Below are 8,934 nucleotides of genomic sequence, written 5' to 3'. Positions count from 1 at the left end.
CATACCTCTTAAAACATCACTAAAACCTAATTTCGGTTGCCAATCCACCTCCAATCCTCTCAAGCCTGTTAACTACTGAGAAAACAACCCAATAGGGGAAAATTATATGCTATGTTTATATATAAACTTGTTGCTTGAAATAAATAAGTAAATGATTAGGGTATAGTAAAATTACAGATTCCAGAGGAATAACACCTGAGTCCTTAAGAATGGCAACGCATGAGGGTATTATGGGTGAAACAGTATACTCTGTTATGTCAATGGTATTGCTCATGTCGATAGGCGACGGTTACTAGTTTTCATCACGTGGGCCGTCAGCTTGTTTACAATTTTAAGTCGCATGATAAAAAAATATTTATTTATTTACTTACTGTAACGATGCCTGTACAAGTTTTGCCTAATACGACAATGTTTCATCTTGACATAAGAGTATGAAAATCCAGCCTCACTGTGTTCGTTTATGTTAATCCCCGATACCGCTCAACCGATTTTAATGAATTTTTTTAAATGTATATTGCGTTATGAGATAAAACAATATTTGCAGGTAAAAAAATACTTATTTGTTTATAAAAAAACAAATTAATAAAATTAATTAATTAATTAGTAAAATAACAGAAAACAAATTAATACATCAATAAAAGTAGTAAAAGAAAATACAATACCAAAATCGTACTTTTAATAATTAATTTGCATAGCATTCAAACCCCTCTTTTGAGCGAGGCCTATGTTCAGCTAATTGAAACTTTTAATATAACATTGTAAAGATTATTGGAAGATAGTAAGTATATAGTTATATATATATATATAATTACATTATATATATAGTATATATTGATAGAATGTGAACCCTAATAAATCAAAGGTTAACTGCGATTGCCAATCCTACTTGACAAGCTTTGTACTCGTAACTATTGGCAAGGTCTTATGGGGGCGTTCTATGGTCAGCAGTAGGTAGTAAACAGCCATGATGGTTGTGATGATGATGATGATGAATCCTAATAAAATTATAAAACTAAATATACGATGCATTGTCTTCATAATCTACGCATGAAGAAAAAGTGAATGATATTTTTTTATCGGTCAAAGAAATGTACTTACCAAAAATATAAAAACTTTCTACTGATAAAAACAATCTAACAGGATTATCCGACAACTAGCCAATGACCGATATTCAGAATTGTGATAATTTTATATATATATATATATAAAAGACGTTTAGTATCGCCGATACAATATGACTAGACAATTTTAGTCATAGCGATTAAATGATAAAATAAAAAAAAAATCCATACGAAATTAAAAACTCAACATTAAATAGAAAATGTTATTTCAATATGGCTAAAACAGATTTATCATAACAATGATAATTCTGACTAATGTACGTCGTCACACACTAATCCGACTTATCATTAGTTACGAAATGTTCTTATAATAAAATACAAAATGTAAGATAACATTATTTTAGAAATAATATAAAGTTTAGATAACTTTCAAATTTCGAGGTCATAGACTAGTCCATGACAGATTATGTGTTCTGGTGAATTTATAATCTGCTTACAAAGTGAATTTTTCTCTTCGACTATCTTTTTGTATTCAAAAGAAAAAACTTACATTAAAATTGTTTAATAAATATAAATGATATTTTTTATACTACTGAGATGGCACACAAGCATATGGCTCATCTGATGGTAAAAGGTTATCAGCCTATGAACACCTGCAATACTAGAGGCATTACGCGTTAAAGAAACCTCTTTATAAATTTTTCTGAAGAACTCTATGCTGTAGATGATTAGAAAATCTTAGACAGGGAACTTATACCATAACCTGAGTGTTTGTGGGAGGAAATATCTTTAAAACCGCACTGTATACGATCATCCAGGCTCTAAGGTATAAGGGTGAACTCTCTGTCAGTGGCGAGCAGTACGATAAAAGAAAGTAGGTGTGGAAATCATGTTGTATTAATCCATTATTATGGACTTATTATACTCGTAAAAGCGGTAGAACACGGAGAGTTAGGCAAAATAAAAATTATGATCAGTATAAAAAGTATACAAGTGCAAAATATCTTTATAATAATATAAAAAAATGTCGTAGTTCGCTTCTGTCCACTTCTCTGCTGACTGCTTAAATATAAACCACGTAACGTATTTTGATACGGGTTTCATTGTTATTTAGATATTTTATTTATGTAAGGTTTATATAATTATATACAATAACATCATCATCATCATCATCATCATCATAACAGCTGTTAATTGTCCACTGATGAACATAGACCCTCTCATAAGGGGGATTTTGACAGTAGTGGCACACTAGTGGAAGGCAGGTTGGCAATCGCAAATAGCTCTTTGGTGATGTTTTAACAGGAACGCTGCTGCCCATCCCTTGATCAATAAATTGTCTTAGTTGCCTCGTACGATATCTGTGGGAAAGGAAGAGGTGGCCCATTTAATGCGTGGTTTAAGCGGTAACAATATAAATTAATAACACAATAAAAAGCAAAGCCAGGGCGGATCACTAGTTAATAATAATAGTATGATAAGTAGGACTTATATTAGTTCGTTTAGCATAAGATAATTAGCTACTTATTTGTACTTCCCTAACGTTTCCGCTCATACGACTGATAAAAACGATTATGATAATTCTGTTTACAGTATTTTACATGCATTATAATTTTATTATTATTTTTTTAATCGTATACCTAATATTACCTTAGACTAGAGGAAGACTGTACAAAAGTCGTTTGCTTGGGCACCCCTGTCCCATTCGTGTTTCTAACGTGAAGCAGTTGTGTTTGCACCGTTGTGTTTCGGTTTGAAGGGTATATGGCAGTGAATTTACAGGGTACAGAGGAATAACACCTGAGCCCTCAGCAACACATGGGAGATATCATAGCCGAAACAGTAAACTCTGTTATGTCCATGGTACTGCTCATGTCTATAGACGATGGTTACTACTTTCCATCAGGTGGGTCGTCAGCTTCTACGTTGCATAAAACAAATACAGGTGTATTCCAAATACTGCACTAACAATTATTTGTAAACACCACATGCGTAAAAGAAAAAAAAATTAGCTTTACAAAAAAAAACAACACTTAAAGATTTGATAGACAGATAACAAAAAAGGACAAAACCCATAGACTGTAACCGAATCGATAGTAAACACTGAGAGCTGGTTATTTGGTGTGCAGTATAATGCATTAGCCGTGCATTGCTCCCGCGCGCATAGTCATCGATCAAAACTGTCCGACGGTTGTAGCGCATTCTACATGAACGGTTGAGCTGCGAAATACATAGGTACATTTGGTTTATTTTTACTGAAAAAAAAATGCGGTACGATTTCAAGAAACTCATTATTGTATGAATATTTTCATTAAAGTTTGTAAAGTGGACAGAATTTAATATGAATTAATGAATGAAAACTATTGTTCCTTCAAAGAATGTTACAAATTATAAAGATTAACAATATGTACGCGAAGAAAATTAATACTTAATTATTTTATGTAAAAACAAGATAATAAGGCAACAATGGGCGGCCTTATCGCTAAACATCGCAATCTCTTGCAGGCAACCTTAAGGTCAAGGTCAAGATGTAAGAGAAAAATAATAATTAATATATTGGATACTTAAATCTTTTCATCCATTGTACGGTTAACTAGCTGTATCACGCTGCTTTACCCGCGTGTATCAGTAAATAAAGTGTCCTAGGTGCTAAATTAGGATCCAAAATGGAATTATGGAATTACATAACTCATGGTATAAATACAATATATTTTTGCTTACAACAACGTATACTGTGCCACCCGTTCATACTCTTTAACCCAAAACACAGTCAAGCCACTACGATTGCTTCACGGTAGAAACACGAATGGAACAGAGATAGCCAAGATTTATGTACAAAATTTTTCTCTGGTGACCCTTCACCAGAGAAAAAAATTTTTGTCCCTACAAAAGGCAGAAATCATCGTAGAAAATGGCATTCGTTTTCAAATATGACGAGTGAATCAATTAGTATAATTTCCAACTTCTAACAACCTAAGTTTATAACGCAAAACATCAAAGGAATCGCATTTCGCAATAACAGCAGTGTGTTCAATGATTTCAATAGAAACTAACGTGCGAACAACGATAAGTCGGAACGAAAACGTACTCGTTTGGTTCTGCCATAAACAATCATAAGGCGTAATGCATGATGTAAACAGTATCAACACTTCGGACATTTATACCTTTGGGCAACGTAAACTGGAAGTATCATTAGTTTAGTATCTAGCTATCTATATTAAAGTTGATACAACGTGTATTATATTTGTGTTTTATTTATTTACTAGCGGCCCGTCCCGGCGTCGCACGGGTGGACATTTTTACATTTTAAAAAGTGGCCATTAAGGCTGCACACGCGACGGAAGCTTAAAAATGGAGTAACTTCTCCCGTTCTCCCAACATTTCCCTTCATTACTCTGCTTCTATTGATCGTAGCGTGATGAAAAGTATACTATAACCTGCCCTGTATGAAGAATAATTGTATCAAGTTCCGTTAAAATCCGTCGAGTAGTTTTTGTTTCTATAACGAACATACAGACAGACGGACAAAAATTTTACTGATTGCATTTTGGGCATCAGTATCGATCACTAATCACCGCCTGATAATTATTTTGGAAATATATTTCATGTACAAAATTGACCTCTCTACAGATTTATTATAAGTATACGAGTAGATTAATATTTTTTATAGCACAAGTAGGCAAACGAGCATGCGGCTCACCTGATGGTAAGTGATTACCACCGCCCGTGGTGATGATCACCCGCAACACCAGAGGTATTGCAGAAATGCTGCGGGCTCTTTGAAAAGGAATATGCTCTTTTCTCGGAGGTTATGATGTCGTATCGCTTCGGAAATACTGCTGCTGGAAGTTGATTCCAAAGAGTGGTTGTGCTTCAATTAAAGTGTCTTGTAAAACGCATGAAGGACTGTCGCTTATCCAGATAGTTGGGATGGAACTTTAGCTTATGGCAGGTTGTACAATGGTGAAAATCAGCAGCAGATATCAATCCAAAAATTCCTCAGAGCACTCCCCATGATATATTCGGTAAAAGATACACAGACGTGCAATATCTCTAAACAGTTTCAGAGGGCCGAGTCGGATAGTAGAATAGTTCAAATTATATCAAATAATTCTATTATATAAATCAGGAATGGCAACGCAGTCCATGGTACTGCTTATGTCTATAGGCGACGATTACCACTTTCCATCAGGTGGGCCGTCAGCTTGTTTGCCATTCTAAGTTGCATAAAAAATCCCAAATTTTCACTAATAAATTGATTGTTTTTGTAATGGAGTGTACACTGAGGTACTAACGCTATTACGACTTAATACCCATATCGCTAAATGGGTTAAAAGCGGACAATTATTTTACAGTGCGCTAACAATTGACACAACGTATCTTCCTAGGTACAACAAAGAGATATAAATTGAAGCCAGTGCGCACTTGTCCATTAATTTGCTGCGTGGTACGCATGCGTCCGTGCACTCATTATTAGATAATGCCAGTTGCAGTAATCTGCACCAATAGGTAGACCGTGCACGGGTTTGTTGAACTGTCTGTTTGTTTTAGGGTCCCGTATACAAAACTAGTATTTATCATTATTATATCAGCCATTATCTGTTAACATAGGCCTCCCCCATAGACTACTATAAGCGACGGGGCTGTTCCTTATGGCAGTTTACTATTGGGGGTATTTTGTCAGTAGTTGCCACGTTTGGCAGGTGGGTTGGTTACTGCAGTCAGGCTTTAGAGATGTTTTAAGGGGTACGCTGCTGCCCATCCCTCGGCTTTTCCTAGTCTGTTCTACCACAATACAATAGGCCACCCGTTCCTTTCCCGTAGGCGACGTAATCACCCACGGGAAAGGAAGGGGTAGCCTATTCTATATCTAAGTTTAATGTAAATTTAAATTTACCTGAATAAAAATATTTCTTTCTTTCTTTATTTATTTCTTGGTTTCTTTCTTTTAATTTCTTTTAAAAGATCGAAAATATTCCTAAAACAATAGCCATTCTCCAAACAACCATCGAACGTTTGTTTTCACCGTAATTACAGAATTCGTCACAACGCCCCGGTGCAATGCTCTTGGAAACGGCGCGTTCAAATGTGTGCCATATTCAATACCGTTGTACACATTATAATGTGAATGTATAATTATTTAGCATCCTGTATTATAACAGAGTTAACGGCGGCCATTGTGGCTGATGGACAAATGATTGCGAAAATTTCTGTATTATGTATTACTATATATATATTTTTTTCGCAACACAAAAGATCCGCTCGCTCCGTGCACGGGATAAACGTTCGGCGTTCCGAGAACCGTTTTCATGGTTGTACCATAAAGGAGTGATTGTCACCTTATTATTATTATTATTGCAATGGGATATTTCTACGAATTCCATGCAATAGGGAATTTGCATAAATCGGGATTCGATTCTTAAGTTTAGTTTTTAAAACGACTTCAAAATATTTGATTTTTTACTATATTTCTTACTACTTCCGCGTGCCTATATCCTTTTTCATATAAAATACTGCGTATATTTAGAAATGACGATTGGTTTAGGCGTTAAAAGGTTAAATACAAACATTCATCTTTATAATATTATTCAGTTAGATTTAGAGATAAAATAAGCATATTATACGATATTTTTTTTAATTCTAAAATTACGAGTAACAATTTTAACGATGAGGTTTCATCTTTGTGTTTATTTTATATAAATTTGATCAAGACGAAATTACAAACATGGTTTTTTTAAACACAAATTATTTTATTAACTGAAGTAGTTAAAAAGTGTACCGTTAACCAATTTAGTTAAGTTAGATTGCATTTTTTAATATGTATATTACACAAATGTTTCATTAACTAAATAATAACAATCTTTATTAACAAATGCAGGATTACATTCTTATATATTTTATAATTTTACCGTGGGTTCCCGGCACACCCCATCCTTTCCCCATAGGTGTCGTGAAAGCCGGCTATACGAATTTAATTGTCGAGGGATGAACAGGAGCGATAGTCTTAGAAAATCACCCAAGTCTAAATGCGGTCGCCAATCCGCTTACCAAGCGTGGCAACTACTGGCAAAATTTCTCTTTTGGGGGAGGCCAATGTTGCCAATGAGGTCAATGAAGGGAGTTAAATGGATTTTAACGATTCTTATTTAATCAAAATATGATACTTATTGTCATTTGTTTTAACCGATGTTAGTATTTTTGGATTTACTTTATCAATACTTAGAAAGTCGTTAGCGTGTAAGTATACAGCTTACATGGTTAACTTAAACAGTAATAAGTTTTCTACAATCATAAAAATATAATTGCAGTATCATTAGATTCAGCTTCTCAGAGAATGAGGTTTACTGATTTAAGTTTTTATTGCAACTTAACAAGCGACACTTATTGTTATGTTAAACTTGACGTTTTGTATTTTAATAATTAAGTTTTTATTAAGCAATTTTCATAAAGGATGCTCTTAACTCGTTTAACACATTATGATATCAATCTGGACATAAGAGGATAGTTATAATTATTGGGGACAAGTGTCGCCACTGATAGTACGTCAAGTCGACTTTTACGTGATTCCACTGAACTTACAATGGCAAGCAAGCTGACGGTCCACCTGATGGAAAGTGGTAACCGTCGCCTATAGACATGAGCAGTACCATCCATGGACATAACAGAGTATACTGTTTCGCCCATGATACCCACCCGTGCGTTGCCATTCCTAAGGACTCAGGTGTTAATCCTCTGTACCCAGTAAATTCACGCCATATCCCACCCTTCAAACAGAAACACAGCTGTGCAAACAACTGCTTCACGGTAGAAACACGAATGGGACAGAGGTACCTAAGCAATCGACTTTTGTACAAAGTCTCCCTTTGGACTAATTATATTACTAAATATTTTAAATATTCTGAAAATTTCTTAATCTGAACTATATATTTGAAGATTTTCCTGCATCTAGTGGGACATTAAATTTTTCTATTTTACGCTATGTTTGCTTGTATTTTTTATACAACTTAGAATGGCAAACAAGCTGACGGCCCATCTGATGAAAAGTGGTAACCGTCGCCTATAGACATGAGCAGTACAATGAACATAACAGGGCATAATTTAAGAATGTTTTAATATAACAAGAATATTTTAAAATAACATGTTTTAATCGGGACACTGTTGCCCATCTTTAAGTTCGACCTATAAGTTCCCTTATGACATCCATAGGAAAGGATGGGGTGGGCTATTCTACGCCGGGATCATACAGCCATGGGAATAGCACGAAAATATACGTATATAGTTTAGAATCGAATTCTTTCATTCGGCAAGTTTAACACCAATTATGCAGTCGACTTACGGAAGGAAAATTCATTTTGAAATTTTCTTCGAAATTGTCATATTATTCGAAGTGACACCAGTCGACCTTTGCATGACACCGCCTTCGTAGCTACAAACGGAATTACAATAAACTTGTTCTTGGAAATTCCATAGGCAACGTTGTCTTTTATAACGTACACTACCTGTATCCTGTGGCTTCGCACGCGTTTTTGTTTACAATAAAAATACCTTGAGGGGGAAGGGATTGTTAATAATGGTGACTAAAAATCCCATTGTTAGCAATATACCTAATCAGGTCGACCTCCACTCGGTTCCCCCTGGAAACTATCATGATTAATTCTTCATGATGAATTCATCATGTTGGGCTAACTGGCCTGTTTTCATTCTCATCTGTCACCCTTCACTGGTGCTCTGCCAGCGTATTCTGTTAGTGCGGACGGGATTACCAATCCATTTTCATCCAACAAAACAAGAAAAAAAAATACCTTAGGTTTTATTTTTTTATGGCAAACAAAAAATGCAAATATGGACACATCAGGTGGGAAATGATATTCGC

The sequence above is a fragment of the Galleria mellonella genome, unplaced genomic scaffold (genome assembly GCF_026898425.1).
Source record: "Galleria mellonella isolate WM207_F2 unplaced genomic scaffold, CSIRO_AGI_GalMel_v1 utg63, whole genome shotgun sequence".
In the NCBI taxonomy this organism is placed as follows: Eukaryota; Metazoa; Arthropoda; class Insecta; order Lepidoptera; family Pyralidae; genus Galleria; species Galleria mellonella.
This window is presented reverse-complemented; position numbering follows the sequence as displayed.